This window comes from Carcharhinus amblyrhynchos, chromosome 3, assembly GCF_965287045.1.
Source record: "Carcharhinus amblyrhynchos chromosome 3, sCarAmb.v2.hapA, whole genome shotgun sequence".
Classification (NCBI taxonomy): Eukaryota; Metazoa; Chordata; class Chondrichthyes; order Carcharhiniformes; family Carcharhinidae; genus Carcharhinus; species Carcharhinus amblyrhynchos.
Genome location: NC_137326.1, coordinates 23179651 through 23196244, shown reverse-complemented (window position 1 = coordinate 23196244; position 16594 = coordinate 23179651). Strand labels below are relative to the sequence as shown.

General features: G+C 41.1%; 1 protein-coding gene across 4 annotated transcripts in view; it reads left to right on the top strand.

Moving 5' to 3' along the window:
• iqsec1b (IQ motif and Sec7 domain ArfGEF 1b) overlaps positions 1 to 16594 on the top strand; it is a 450843-nt gene that overhangs the window by 290380 nt on the left and 143869 nt on the right. Inside the window, exon 1 of one of the 4 annotated variants that reach the window (XM_080182208.1) lies at positions 557 to 621. The exons of the other annotated variants lie outside the window; for them this stretch is intronic. The gene's annotated coding sequence lies outside the window, so the exon portion shown is untranslated. Of the gene's footprint in view, positions 1 to 556; positions 622 to 16594 lie in introns of those variants that run through there. 4 annotated transcript variants of the gene reach the window in all.

Here is a 16594-nt window from a genome sequence, read left to right as displayed (position 1 = left end):
ATTCAAGTGTCCGGTGAAAGCAGTTGTGTTCGTACTGTACTTACTACAGCCTGGCCCCTTATTTGTTGGCAAGGAAAGCAACCTGAATTGGAGCTATCTGGTCTTCTTTGGAAAATTATTGTGCCAATTTCCAGATCTCAGTATTTTTTTTGACGCATCTTTAGGAATCCAGGAAACAATGAACACTTGAAGTTTCTCACGCCTGGATTAAAATCACATGGTAAAAGCAGGTTTCAAATGACAAAGAGGCACTGATTACCACGCATAATATATTGAATAGGCTCCGCAAGCACAAGTCGGTTTTTAAAAAGCCCAGCAGCTAAGGTAGACATGTGCTGTTGTCCTTGTCATAAGTTTTTATCCCTGGAAGTTAAATAAGAATGAGAGCTCCACAACCATCTCCTGTAAATATTGGTGTTCTGAAGAATGGAGATTTCTATAGAGTTGCTTTGTGAACATAAATGCTGATGTGAACTTAATACTGAAGCCAAAGCTGTGAATTATTTAAAGCAACTTACTGGAGGAAGGACTGGACAATTTGAAAATGTTGAAATTAAAAGCTTTCTGTTTGGATTATTGGCAGTTCTTGTGTCTGCAACCAATTCATGGATTCTATAAAAGGTAGGTCATGATTTAAATTGTATCTTTTGAGGGAGATGATCCATAAGTATCTTCATCGCCGTGTGAAAGAGTGCAATTTATAATTATCTGTTTCGCTATTACACTAACCTTGTTTTGCACTTGAATTAATTTAATTCAATGTGCTCTTGCAGCTGCACAAGACATCAGGCATTCGCTCAACTTAGCACACAGTTTAGGCTCAGCAGAAAGTCATTTATGTTCTATCTTAATGAAAAGGATGTTGAAATGAATTAGATTTGATTTTGCCATAAGTTTTTGTGCATGTATCTTTTTGTAAAGATTTCATTCCTGTTAGAAAACATATAGATTTGAGAAAGCAAAATGAATGACATCAGTATGCTGAGGCACAGATCATTCTGCAAAAAAAAACTCTCAAATATACTTTAGCAACTCCAAACTGGGGAGTTTCACCATTTGTCTGGCAGAATGATTTCTAAAGAACAGCTATAATGTGAGGGTAATGCCAATGAAGTTCTTTGTTGCCTGCTGCAATGGGAGCTATTTACATCATAGCTACCCAAAAAAAAAGCTGAATATGTTAAATTGAAAGGATTGCCCTTTGTGATAGATTAAAATTCTGGGGAGATTCAGGAGCATTTACTAATTGTAAGATGGGCAGTGAATAAGAGCGTGAAAAGGAGAGGGCCAACTTGTGTTTTCCTTTTGGCATTGTACAAGCTGCAAATTGAAGCATAAGTTTACTATTTCCATTTAATGTTGAGCAGTAAATACTTTGGCGACCACAACAACTGAAAAATATTTCTCCCTGATGCTGCCACTCCTACCCGCCAAATCATAGGATAAAGATCTGAAACTATCCTTTTTCTGAACTTGAACAATCTATGATTCAACTTCTTCTACTTGGTGGTTGTCAGCATAGAGTGGGCAGATGGACCACCCAGTACAGTATTTTGCTTTGTGATAATGATTAAAATGGCTGGTGTTCTGATACTGGATCATGCTATAAGTTACAGATCTGAACGGAGAAAAAATTGTAGTTGCAAACATCAAACCGACTGTTATCTGGTTTTGAGCTTGGCATTATCCTTGCTTTTCCAGGGTCATCAACACTGGTGTTCTTGTTTCTTTTCACTTCCCTTTTTGCATTCGCTGTTTTCTTCCCTGCTTTTCTTCACTCTGGTCTTCTCCCCATCTCGCTCCAGTGTTGAAGTTAAGGATTGACTTTGGGAGTCTTCGACTTTCTCCCATTTAGCCATGTATGAGCATAACTGGTGAATGATGACATGATATTGGTGGGGCCTCAGAATTATCGTCAGGATCCACATAAGTGCATTTCCAGCAATGTATACCAGATAGCAATTGCCAGAGCTGCAGTTTATGTTTTTAAGAAAATGTTTGCTCCGTCCTAAAAGTTACAAAGTCAGTGTTCAGAATGGACCAGGCAGATTCAAATCCATTGATTGCTTTCTTCAAAAACCAAATTCAAATTCCAATTGAATTTAATTCATAGCCCCTGCAGGAGAGAAAAACAAGATCCAAGCTGACAAGATAAGGCATTTCGCCCCATCTTTGTCTTGATCTGATGCTTGATCTTAGCTAACAGATCAAATCAATGGCCTCTATAAGGACAGCTTAAGAACGAGCAGCTTGTCTTGTGCAACTTGAAAATAAGATTAATAATTTTGGAACTCCAGGTGCAGATTAAGAATTAATACATCAGTATGAGTGCTTGGGATACTAGTGGAGCCAATAGCCCTGTCGTTAATAAATGAGACTGCTTTTGAGCTGGAAGACGTGCTTTGATGGTGCACATTTACAGAAGCTCAGAGGTGCTCTCCTGAGAGAGCAGCATGAAAACAAAATATGTTTGTCTAAAACTTGACAATTCACAGATCAGGGGTTTGGGTTAAATTCTGGCCTTCGGTGACTGTCTGTGTGGAGTTTGCATGTTCTCCCCATGTCTATGTGGGTTTCCTCTGGGTGCTCTACTTTCCTTCCATACTGCAAAAATGTGCAAAGGGTTAGGTTGATTGGCTAAATTGCCCCTTGATGTCAGGGGAAATACGTAGGGTATGGGGATAGAGCCTGGATGGGATTGTTGTTGGTGCAGGCTTAATGGGCCAAAATGACCGCCTTTTGTACTGCAGGGATTCTATGAAGAGTAAGGAAGGCATTTGGTGAGTTCCTTCACCTGAAAATAAGAGAACATGACCGTGAACACAAACAATTAACTCTTGAAGCTGAACTGTGTGACCATGACATGGCATGCTTTAAAATAGGCAAAAACCCACAACACAAAGAAGCATAGAGCATTTTAAAGAGAAATAAATTGACACACACTGCAAAGTGTTCCAAACAGATTTCCAATTTTTACATTAAGCAAGAATTATTTTCTGTTTTCAAAAATCTCATTGTTAGTAACAAGGTATTAATGACCCAAAGTTACAATATTCATCAGTAACTCTTAACCTCTGCCCTTGACCTGTATGATGTGGAGATGCTGGCATGGACTGGGGTAAGCACAGTAAGAAGTCTGACAACACCAGGTTAAAATCCAGCAGGTTTATTTAGTAGCACAAGTAGCTACCAAATAAACATGTTAGACTTTAACCTGGTGTTGAGAGATGTCTTACTGTGCTTGTCCTGTATAGCCAGTCTAGATGCTCCTGTTCCTGACCTTTTGTTTATATGTTGATCTTGGTCACTGGTTTCCTGATCCTTATGATGACTGCCATTTGGCATTACTTATGCCCCTGCTGTTTCTACGATCCCTTCAGCTTCTGGTCCTTCCCAGCTTCACAGTACATTCCCTGCCATCGGTTACCATCCCCGCGCAGCCCCCCCCCCCCCCCAACTCCCCCGCCGCCCATATGTTGCAACAACTCCTACATGTAGCAGCACTTCGAGGCTCTGCATCTTAATCCAGCAGGAACAGGATCACCTAGCCCGTGTTTGGTTCTGATTTGATGCTCGCTCTTATGCAAGGCCCCCATTTTCTCTCTCCGCTTCATGTGTTTCTGCAGCTTCTTCACAGGCTGTTTCTGATGTTGTCGCTCATACCTAGTACTCATTTAAATTCCTTTTCCCAATACTGATTGCCAACTTTAAGCCTTTTGAAATGAGCCAAGTTTCAACAGAGCAAAATAAATCCCTTCTTGGCTGCAACTTGTACAAAGAATGAATGGTAATAAATTGGGCTCAATGCAACTGGAGGTCTATGACCTAAGACATTGGGCAGGCTATTTATATCACTGCCAGGGAGGATTGGAGGTGGATTGATATGAATTTTGTGCCACCTGCCTCCATGCTGTTCTTGACTCCATCCTGTTTTCACCCACTCCTCCCCTCCCTCCCCCACCCCACAATTTCTTTGCACATAACGGGTAGTCTAGTAAGCCATTTTACAAGCTTGTTAACTAAGACGGACTGGGATTTTCAAGCTGGCCTCCGGGTCCCTGCAGGTGCTGAGGCAATGGAGATAGTTTAGCTGCCTGGAGGTGGCTTTCGGTGGCAGACCAGGCTTCAGCTTCAAGAACTGGGTAAAGGGGTGCCTCCGTTTTCCAGGACCCTCTCCCGCACTTTGCTCAAACAGCTGCTGCTGCTCTCAAGCTGGAAGGCCTTTGGCCCAACAGGTCCAAAAACCTACCCATTTATCCTTAGCTGGACATTGAGCCTGCTGTCAGTCATAATTGAGCAAATTGGGGAAAAATCCAACACGGGATGTTCCCAGAGTGCAGGCTTATGATCCCCATTTTCAGCCTGACGGTGGGGTTTTGAAGCCCATGGGAACAAAACCCTTCAGATTATCTCTGTTTTTCTCCACATAGACGCTCCCAGACATGTCGAGCACTTCCACTGTGTTCACCTTTTACAGCATCTGCTGTATTTTGCTGTGGGACAAATCGAATCAATGGCCTCAACAAGGACAGCTTAAGAACGAGAAGCTTGTCTTGTGCAATTGGAAAATAAGATTAATAATTTTGGAACTCCAGGTGGAGATTAAGAATTAATACATCCGGATTTGGTCAGTTTTGAAAGTATATCCAAGGGGGTGTGGAGAAGTCAACCTAAACGTATTTACAACTGGTATTCCTCAAATGTTTTAGGTAAATATTGAACTGCAAGTTCAATACTAATATATCTGATCAATTCAATGCACTGTTTTGCATAGAATAATGACCGACATTTATTGTTGCCGCGTCTTTGAGACTAATGGAAAATTCAGATTGATATCTGATCAGCGTACTGGTAATTAAGGATAACGTATTTGTCTAGCTGTTTCTTGAGTAGTATACTTTAAGCCATCAGCCGTTGTCTAACAGCTGTTAAAATATTTCATCAGTCTCGCAGCATCAGTACAACATGAGCTCTGGTAAAATTGTTTACAGATTTATTTTGGGTACCTTGTTAGAAAGCCATCCAAATGAATGTACTAAGTTGAACACTTTGTAACTCTTTTTGTTGAATCACTCAGTCGTCACCCTGATGAAGCATCTTGATATGTTAGACTTATGCCAAAATCCTGCACAAAGACTGTGCTAATGGCCACGTCCCTCTTTCTGGAAGAAAACTACATGTAGACGTTTCCTGAATAAGCCACTAGAGACGGATTTGGAATTACAATGAGCTGACCTGTCTGGTTTAGAATTTTTTTTCCACAAGTAATCACTTTAAGGAAATTAGGATGCCGCATTAGATTTTGAATGCTGCTTTTTGTAATTGTTGGTTTTGTAATTTCTCATTAAACTGTATTTCCTAATTATAGTTGTTGTGTTTCTGTACAAAACCTGCATGATTTTAACTTGATTGGAAAGTAATGGATTGTTTTAAGTGTTTGGTGCTGAGTACATGGCCTTCATTGTAAGCATCTACATTTAATACATGATATGTGGGCCGTGAATGACGTGCTGGTTAGGAGCATTGGCCATGCTAAATTCTCTCTCGGCAAACCTGAGCAGGCACTGGAGTGTGGCGACCAGGGGATTTTCACAGTAACTCAATTGCCGTGTTAATGTAAGCCTACTTGTGACACTAATAAATAAACTTTAAAAACGCTAAGTTTCAATGGTCTGGTGTTGCGTGATTCTCAACAGCATTTCAATAATATCTACAATTTTGTAACTTTTCAATTCAAAATGAAGGGTGCCATCTGTTCTGATCCTGTTTGAATTATTTCTAAATGGGTATATTTCTGGTTGAGCAACTTGATGTGTTGTAATTTTCTGATGCGTCTTTGACGTTTCTTGAAAGATTTCAACATACTAAAAAGACTCCTGCTTCAGCCCATCTGCTGCTGAATCGCTTATCCTATGCCTTCTCGTATCTCGACTTGACAATTCCAGTAACATTTTGGCCGGCCTTCCGCCTTCCACGCTCTGACACCTGCAATTCAATCTAAACTCTGCTGCCATTGTATCCTAGTTGCCCATTATCTCTGTCCGCACTGGTCTACATTGACTTCCAGTATCTTGATGCCTTCAATATAAAATAATCATCTGTTTTAGAATCCATTGATAGCCTTGCCACTTCCTATTTCTGTAACCTTCTATCAACTTGATCAATTCTATCAATGAACATTCCGTTTCTCTGACTTTGGCCTCTTAGGCATCCATCGCCTCAGCATTGGTAACCTTAGCCTATAACCTCCTTCCTGAACCCCTCCACCTCATTCTCTTCTTTTTCCATGTCAGTCATCCTCCTTGAACCTGAGCAGTTTGACCAAGATTTTATCGCCCCTCTTTTAGCTCATTGTCCATTTTCTTTATGATCCTGTGAAAAATCTTTTTTTTCTCTCTCTGTTACAATTTCTGTATAGGTGCAAGTTGTCAATGGATAGTAAATCTCTTAGTAATTCAACACAGCTTTATGCTATCCTCAAATTATCCTATTGCATCTTTTCGGTCATGAACATTCCTTGTTTTCTAAATTTTGTTCTGAAGAATGATTATATTCATAACTTGACATTTATATTTGTTTTAATGTTAGTATTTCAGTGCTTTCCAAAGAAAAATCAGATAAAGCATTATTTAAAAAGAAAGAGGAAATTTGAAAGCAGTTTGTTTTTATAACATCTTTTAATCTAGAGTCTTTGACTTTCTGGAAGGGTTCTTTTTGGTTTGGTACTCTTGTTTGAAATCACACAGCCCCCCAGTAATAGTGGGTTGTCATTGATATTTGCTTCCAAAGTCAGAATGTTGTCATGACTCATCATCAGCAGCTGCTTGGTTTCTCTAGAGTAGTTTGATGTTTTTGTAGAAGTGATAGAGTATTGACTTTGTAATCATAAATCAAAAATCTCTTCCTAGTAAAGTTTTTAGTTTGATTAGTTTTTAATTTCTGGCATTGACTTATTAGATAAGTAAGACTGAAAGTGCTATCCATTTGTTGTAAGGATCTTCTGATGGCATATTTTATGCAGTCCTTAAAACACTGTGAACGCAATCTTATCTGATGTTCACGCCCTGCTCCCACTGCAGCGAAGCTGGAGAATTTGGCGGCCAGCCAAATCCCTGTTCACTGTAGCGGGATATGAGAATGCCACTGGCATGAATGGTGGTAAAATTCTGACTTGTATGCTAGTTTTGTACGTAGGATAAATGCCACAGGATTAATGGGACAAATGTGTTTATGTCCCCCACTTGAGCCTCCTGCTACCTAATTCTATATTAATTCTCTATTTCTCACTCCCTTATATGCTTGTCTAGCTCCCCCTTAAATGCATTTATATTATTCACTTCAGCCACTCCCTGTGATAGCGAGGTCTACATTCTTATCACTCTTTGGTCAAGAACTTTGCTCTGAATTCCCTATTGGATATCTTTTTGCCTGGTCTGCCAATCCTCCTATGAATTGAGACGAATTCAGAGATCAATGTTCAAAATGTGTCCCTGGCGTATGTTGGAGAATCCTGTCTGTTGATGGGAAATTGTGATGATCCCATATGGCAAAGTTGGTGAGCATTAGTGGGAACCTAGAACTTGCTTCCCGAAGAGGGATACCGTTGAGAACCGTCAACGTTTAAGAAGCATTTTGATGAGCACTTGAAATGCCATTGCATACAAGACTACGGACCCAAGTGCTGGAAAAAATAGATTGGTATTTGATGGTCAGCACAGACACGATGGGCTGAAGGGCCTCTTGTGATGCTGTAAAATTCTAAGAATCCTGAAATTAAATGAGGGCCTGGTACAATTTTTGTGGTGTGAACAGTTTTTAGAAGTTAATCAGAAACGATGGTGGACATTTCAATTGGGTTTTTCTAAGTTTCTCTCCTTCATGCCCTCTTGAGTTCATCTTGTCCGTTAGACCCCACCATGTTCCCTTGATGCTGTTCCCACTAAACAGTTGATCACTAAACTTTCCCTCCTGGTCCTCGTGTTAGCCGATATTGTAAATGGTTCTTTCTTCACATGTTGACCCTCTCTAAATCTGCCATCATCTCCCCAGTCAATAAAAGACCCTTGACCCCGTTGTCCTTGCAAACTCCTGTCCCATCTCCAACCTTGCTTTCCCTTAAGTTTTTGAACTTGCTGTCTCCCAAATTTGTTCTTGCCTTTCCTGGAGCTCCACTTTTGAATCCCTCCAATCAGATTTCTGTCCCTGCCACGGCATTGAAGTAACTCTTATCGAAGTCACAAAAGACATCCTATGTGACTGTGACAAAAAGAAACTTTCTCCCCTTGACTTTCTCTACCTGTCTGCAGCCTTTGACACAGTTAACTACACCATTATCCTCCTGGGCTCCTCTCCACTGTTGTTTAATTAGTTGGAACTGTTCTTACTGGTTCCATTCTTATCTATCTCATTGTAGTCAGAGAACAACATTCAATGACTTCTCTTCTTGCCCTACACTGTGGGTGTCCCCCAAGGATTGCCCCTTGGCCCCCTCCTATTTCTCATCTGCAAATTGTTCCTAGGTGGTCTCATCTGAGAGCACAGAGTTAATTTTCACATATACGCTGGACACTCAGCTCTACCACACCACCACTTCTCTTCACTCCTTTACTGCTGGCAAAGTATCAGGTTGCTTGTCCAATGTGCAGTCCTGGATGAGCAGAAACTTCCTCCAATTTAATACATGGAATTCTGTTCCCTCACTGTTGATTCCATCCGTCTCCCAGGCAGCATTATGAGTGTAAACCATCAGTTTGCAACCTTGATGTCACGTGTGATCCCACATTGAGCTTCCAACTATTTCCATTGCCATAACATTCATTGTCTCAGCTCATCTCCTCCTGGTGAAACCTTCAGGCGTGCCTTTGCTATCTCTAAACTTGACTATTCCAACTCACTCCTGACTGGTGTCCTACATTCTACCCTCTCTAATCTTGAGGTCATTCAAAACTCCATTGCATGAGTTTAAACTTGCACCAAATCCTATTCATGGATTTACATGGGCTCCCCGCCAGGCAATTTATTAACATTAAAATTCTCATCTTTATTTTCAATTCCCTTTGTGATCTTATACTTTGCTATTTCTGTAATCTCTTCCAGCCCCACACCCCTCCAATCTGTGCTCCTCTAATTCAGACTCCCTGTGCAAACCTAGTTATGATTGCTCCATCGTTGTGACTTCAATTGCCCAGGCCTCAAGCTCTGAAATTCTACCCCATACCTCTTTGCCTTACTATTTCACTTCCCTCTTTTAACACAATTCTTAAAAACCACCCCTTTGACCCAACTTTTGGCCCCCTGACCCAGTAGCTCCTTATGTGTCTTTCTCTTTTAATATTCCAGTGAAGTGTCTTGGGATGTTTCATTGTTAAAGGCGCTACATAAATATTATAAGTTGTTGATGGCTCCATTTGTTCCCTTTTCTTTAAAAGGCTGTGATTTTGACAAAAGCAGTGTTAACACAATGAAATTATAACATTTAGCATACCAATGTGCCAAGGTGTAGCTGTACATTAGGTGCAGTAATAATACTCCTGAAGATTATGGTCAGGAAATTTCTGCTTCTGTGCTTACCAGCCTGGGACTTTTCCATCCATTCAATTAGAGGGAAAATCCTGGCCTGCTAAGCACAGAGTTGGAAAGCTCTGGCCTATAAATGGGTAATGTGAATTAAATGACTGTAATTTTCTCCTTTCCAATTTCATTCATAAATCCCTCTAGAGATTATTCCAGCTTCCTCAGTTCTCATGTGAATGATTTCATGACTGTGGTACTGTGGATGACGATAAGATTGCTGTACTGTGCCCTCTATAACACCCAATGTTAGCTTGGAAAGACGTGCTACTCAGTGTGAGACTAGGGATGTACTCCAAATTCCTTCCAATTTGCAAAGCCTTGTATTCAGACTGCACTACTTTACCCCTGGCAAATCTGATGCAAAGATTAAACCCAATCGTATGAGGTTGTCTCACAACCAATTTGGTAAAGAAGCAGCTACTTTTGAAATAAAAGGAGAAAATGCTGGACAAAACTCTGCAGGTCTAGCAGCATCTCCTGGAGAGAGAAAGATAATGTTTTGTGTCCCTATGACTTTTTTTTTGGAGCTACTTTTGGTACCAGGCCATGTAAAACGCCTGACTCTTCCGTTAGTTCACCCAAGAAGATAAATATTAGAACCAATGGTACTAATCTGACACTTCTCAACTAAAGCACTGAAACCTCACGACAACTTCAGTTTGAAGGCCATTTAACATACAGCCAGCGAGCAAACTGAGTGCCTTCCTGACCTGTGAGGATTAGGACTACCTGAGGATTAGGTAAAATGTTAAGAGTGCGGGTGTTCTTCAGGCTCTGCAATAATGATTGAGAATCTTTGATCTGTTTTCTGGAAAGGATTAGACAGTTAATTAGAGGAATCTTCATGTCCACTCTTACATTGCTAAAGCTTATATTTAATCCTCGTTTTATATTTAGCTTTAATTTGGAACAAATTTAATAGTCAGACAAATAAAAACAGGAAACATTGGAAAGGCCCAGATCTGGCAGCATCTGTGGTGAGTGAAAGAGTTGCCATTTCAGGTCGATGACCTGTCATGGGTGGCACAGTGGTTAGCACTGCTGCCTCACAGTGCCAGGCACTCGGGTTCAATTCCCGGCTTGGGTCACTGTCTGTGCGGAGTTTGCATTTTCTCCCCGTGTCTGCGTGGGTTTTCTCCGGGTGCTCTGGTTTCCTCCCACAGTCCAAAACACATGCTGGTTGGGTGGATTGGCCATGTTCAGTTCTTCAGCGTACCTGAACAGGCGCTGGAGAATGGAGACTAGGCAATTTCCGCAGTAGCTTCGTTGCAGTGTTGACATAAGCCTACATGTGACACTAATAAACAAAACTATTAGCAGACCTCAAATGTTTTGAACGTTGTTCTAGAAACACTTGATTCCAATCATCTTGATGGAACTCTGATATGAAATGTAAGTTTTTAAAAATATCTACAATAACTTTGATTTAACTGCGAGATGTTGGCTCCAGTTTGGTACTTAGTTGAATCGTAAACTGTCTGCTGTGGGATGATTGTTGTTGATAGATAGGTGAGTAGAAACAAAAGTGTAATTTGCGGTAATGCTTCCACAATCGTCTTATGTGACTGTGAGAGACCAGTTGAAATTAGCTTCTAACCAATGCCATGATTATTAAGACACTGGGATGGATAAATTTCCAGTCTGCTTTTGATTATTGCTGCTGAGGTTAGAACATCCGTTGTTAATACCTGTTAACATCATAAAGGTTACTAGGATACACTTGAAATAAGAGAGAGCTTACCTCTGGTGGGGAATTAAATGCAGAAAAATGAACCATGTTATAGTTATCTCCTAAGATTTGCTCAAGGCCATAAAATGACATTTTGTTTCTCAATGTAACAATCTCAAATGCCTGCAGTGTGTCTAAATTCCTTTTCTGTTACTGTATTCCATTGTGTGGTGCACGCTCATGCACATTTTTTAACAACTGTATATTTCTGTTTGTATTAACTTCATTTTATATCATTACTTTTGGGGCATTTTTATGATGCAAGACCATAAGACATAGTAACAGGAGTAGGCCAGTCAGCGCTTCGAGCCTGCTTCTCCATTTGAAGAAATCATGGCTGATCTAACACTCTAAGTAAGTAAATAATGTGGAGATGCCGGCGTTGGACTGGGGTAGGCATAGTAAGGAGTCTCACCTGTTGGACTTTAACCTGGTATTGTCAGACTCCTTACTATAATTAAATAAAGCCATCAAGGGATTCTGTAAACATGTATGTTCGTACATTGTGATATATGTGTACAAAGGTAAAAAACTTGAAGACATCAGCAGCGGTGGGGTGGGGAGGAAGTATAACTACAATATATGTTCATGTTTAGTTAACATTACAAATGTGTACAAGGCTGATGTCTCTGTGAATCTCTGGAGCATAGAGATAATCAACAGGTATGCCCAGATCTTGTAACCTTGCATTTTAATTGCCCTCAGTGATCTATGCGATTGTCACTCTTGGATGTTTTTCTTAGTTGCATTTGGGACCTCATCTTTTGTGGCTAATGACTTTGAATGACCTTGGATCAGAGCAAATCTTTGTCACCGTGGCTGTTTGCCACATACCTTCTGTGGTATCTTGGATGCAAACTGGTTGACCCAGCTGTAAAGGTTCCTGCGTTATAATTGTGCACATTGGTCGTCATCTTTTACAATTTTAACATTTGCTCTCTAGTTCCTGAGCGAGTAGAATAGGTAAGAATAGGTAAATTGGTAATCACTGGTCTGCCAAACATGAGCTTTACCAATGGTCATAAAGTAATCGTTATGGTGATGAAATCAGTGCCGTTGACGTGGAAGAGGTTGGATGTGAATTGGGCCATCGGTGAGTAGGCACACCATGTGGAATCAGTGTTTATTTGTGCTGACTTGGCACATGCTCTTGATATGCCTCTCCCATCTTGACAATGACGATTTCAATGTCATTGTTCATACCTGACCAATATACTGACACTCTTGCGAATTTTCTTGTCCAATATGTATCCATGTGAGAGTGAAGAAGTTGTTGGTTTTTTGGCCTTTTAGTTGCAGTTTGGAGATTGTTGTCTTTTCACGTTTAAGTGAAGGTATTGATTTCCAGTCTTTGAATTGGTGGAGACGATCAAAGTGGAGTCTCGGGCTAGGAAATAGAAGCCCCACAGTGTAGGAGGAGGCCATTTGGCCCGTCGAATCTGCACTGACCACAATCCCACCCATTCCCTACCCCCATATCTCTACATATTTACCCACTAATCCCTCTAACCTACACATCTCAGAACACTAAGGGGCAATTTTAGCATGGCCAATCAACCTAACCTGCACATCTTTGGACTGTGGGAAGAAACCAGAGCACCCAGAGGAAAATCCCAGGCAGACACGAGGAGAATGTGCAAACTCCACACAGACAGTGACCCAAGCCAGGAATCGGACCCAGATCCCTGGAACTGTGATGGAGCAGTGCTAACCACTGTGCTACCATGCCGCCCATGTAAAAGTAAATGGAGATGAGGCTGGGCCTTGCATTGCAGCACAAGTTGAGTATTGCTATATATTATATTATGTTAGTGAGCTACAACCATGGCTTTATTTGATACATTATAGTTACACTGTGATCATTATTACACAGTAATAGTATTATTAGGGGTACAGTTATACTTCATTGTTACTGTGGATTGCCCACCGTATTGCGTAATGGTTTTTAGTAACTACTCACTTTAAAACTAATTTAAGGTCATCGCTGGAATTCTACTGTCACCTCTTGCCATGGAATTGGAGTGGGCAAGAGGTGGACAACAGAAATGTTCATTGACCATGGGTGGGATCTTCTTGCTTTGGGTCAAGCGAGGTGGTAAAATCCCACCCAGTGTGTCAGAGCAGTTGAGAAAAACATCAGTGTTGTCACAGAGCCAGTTTCAGATCACCAGCTGAGAAGCTAGGCTGATAATTAATTTGCACTATTGAATGTTGCAGTGTTAAGGAGCCACCTTTTGGATGAGACATGAAACCGAGAACCTTGCTGCACGCTGAGGTGAATGTAAAAGATCCTATGGCACGGGGAGCAAGTTCTTGTGTCCAAATCCTGGGATCTCAGCCAGGAATCTGTAGTCCCTTAGAGGTTTGCTTGAAGATTTCAAGGGATTCACCGATGCAAATGTGTTTAAGTAAAATTAATCCTCGTCCCTAAAGGTTACAGTGCCCAGGCCACGAAGTGTAACATTGAAATTAGAAGCAGGAGTAGGCCATTCGGCCCTTCAAGCCTGCTGTGCCATTCGTTTTGATAATGGCTGATTATCAGATTCGCCTCCTGATCCTCCCTCCCCCACTGCCCTTATCTCTTTAGCCCCAAGAGCTTTATTTTGTTTCTTCTTAATCTTCCTGCTTTGAATCACGTGTCAACACCTGCATTGTCTCATTTTCATTCCCACGACCACAAAGGTTGTGAGGAACTGGAAAGCTTTGCTTGGTCCCAGGACTCCTGTTTTTTGGCCAGTGCCATTTTGTCAGGGAGACAGCATCCAGTTTCAGCAGGTGTATACCACCCCATTTGGTAGTGAACCAAAGGGAAAATAAAAGCTGGTATAGACAACAAAATTATTGCGTTTAGCAGCACTCCATAGTATCCAATGACATTCTACCCACCTCAGTGTGACACAACTTAAGTATACATGAGCCAGGATGAACCTGACATGCAAATGTGCTGATTGAAGATAACCTCTGCATCTTGGCACCAATAGAAGGTTGCACAGAAATTCTTATAACACAAAATGCAAAGGTTTAAAACCCTTCTGCCTTTCCTTGGCTATCAGAGACACTGGCTGGGGTTTTACAGGTTTTTGCTGTGGAGGAAGAGGTGAACCACTCGCCCAGGCAGGATCTTCCTGTCCCTCCAAAGCCTGTGGGCGTTTGTGGCTTGCCCAATTGACGGGGTGGGAGGGGGGTGGCGGTATCAATTTCAGCAGCATCAGAAGAGTTTGCCATTGGGAAGGGCCAGAAAACCCCACACACTGGCTGGTCGTGCATCGATTTGCTGATTTTTGGGACCTAGCTATGTGCATGTTGGTTACGGTCATGGTGCCTGTATATCAGTGAGTGCTGCTGAGAGGGAATACAGAAGAAAATAATGCTTTGGGACATCCCAAGGACAGGATGAGATGCGATATATGCACATTCCCTTTTAATCCTAACTATAATCGGTATCAGAACATCTCAAAAGCAATGCAACAAACCACTACCTATAACACCTTTTGCCATTGTGCGCTCCACTTTAATTTCTGGAAATATCAAGAGTGATTTTCATCTGGAATAAGACATTGGCAGGCATAAAAATGACAATCTCTTACCTGTTAGAATCCAGCCATGGAAAATATACTAATTGTCCTGGGAATATTGATACAAAACATTGCAACGATAAAAACCGAGCAGACCTTTTAATCCCACATCTCCAAGGGCAGCTTGATGTGCAGGAAAGTTTGCAAGGATCTTAAGAGCTAGTGAGATCAGGTTTTACTAAATTTTCACTCCAGAGCCTGTATTTTAAAACTTGGAATTTAAATTCTGGAGTACAAGTAGTAATTGGATATTGACTAGCACTGATGCATTTAAGGAAGACATTCACTCCAGTTGCTGTGCTATAACGTGTATTTGCAACTAAATTCGTCACAGGGCCGTTCATGTTTTATCATGTCAATAATCCAAAGGTCCTATTTGTGTACTGGCAGTTTACTGTGAACTGTGTTGTCATTGCTAGAATTCAATGGCAAAGAATAGTTATAGGAATTATATATAAATTAACTGCTTTTGGAAGTCTACTGCAATATTAGCTTTAATGGATTCAACAAGTTGGGGAGACTCAACCTCAAAACAAAATGTAATCTAGTTCCATAATAAAGAATGGAATCATGAGGAACTGGTCTTGATCATCCAATATGAATCTTTGTTTTAAGGCACTCCGTTCAGTAATAGATGTTAAAATCCCCCCTTGGCTCCATGCATTCAAAAGTGAATGTAACTAACATTCCTGTGGCTAACAATTTCTAAAATGTGTGTTGTTATCTTTCAGTTGCTGTGAACAGATGAACTGGGCTTAATTATGCATGAAAGTCTCAGAATTATTTATGCTGTTTATCCTGACTGATTTCTCAAGTCGACATTAAAGGGCTGACGTACATGTGTGCCTAGAAACAGATACAATAACTGGTGCATGGGACTGACCATCAAATGTATAGCATTGTCTACTGTAAACATTACCATTTTCTTTTGCTGTAAAAATCATTTTAAAGAGAAAGTGAAGCGGCACAGTGGTTAGTTGTCTCACAGCACCAGGGACCTGGGTTTAATTCCCAGTGTGGGTCACCATCTGTGTGGAGTTTGCACGTTCTCCCTGTTTCTGTGTGGATTTCCTCCCATGTCCAAAGATGTGCTGGTTAGGTGGATTGGCCTTGCTAAATTACCCCTTAGTGTCAAGGGGACTAGGTAGCTGGCAATCCTCACCATATAACTCGTTTCCTTAGCCACTGACACTATCCCTCCCTTTGGTAACTATCTGAACCAGACTATTCTCAATTTTGGAGTCATATTTGACCTTCAAGATGAGCGTCTGACCACATATTCACATTAGAACCAAGCCTAATTCCATTGAAGTAACCCTGCTCATTTCTGCCCTAACTCAGCTCATCTGGTGAAACCCTTATTCACGTCTTGTTCCCAGTGGACTTAATTATTGTACTGTATTCCCAACCAGCCTCCACATTCTACTGTCTAAACTTGAGATGGTCCAAAAGTCTGATGTCTGTGCCCAGACCTGTGCCAAGTTGCAAGCTTGTTGACCATCAGCCCTGTGTTTGTTGACCTCCATTGGCTTCTGCTGTAAAGATGCCTTAATTTAAAAAATCTCACCCTTGATTTTCAATCCCTTTCCACACTTGGTAATCCCTATCTCTATAATCGTCCTCAGCTTTGATACTCTTCAAGATCTCCATGTTTAAACCCCCCCACCCCCAACTCTGGCATCTGAGACATGCCTGATGTTAGTTGCTGGCTGATGCC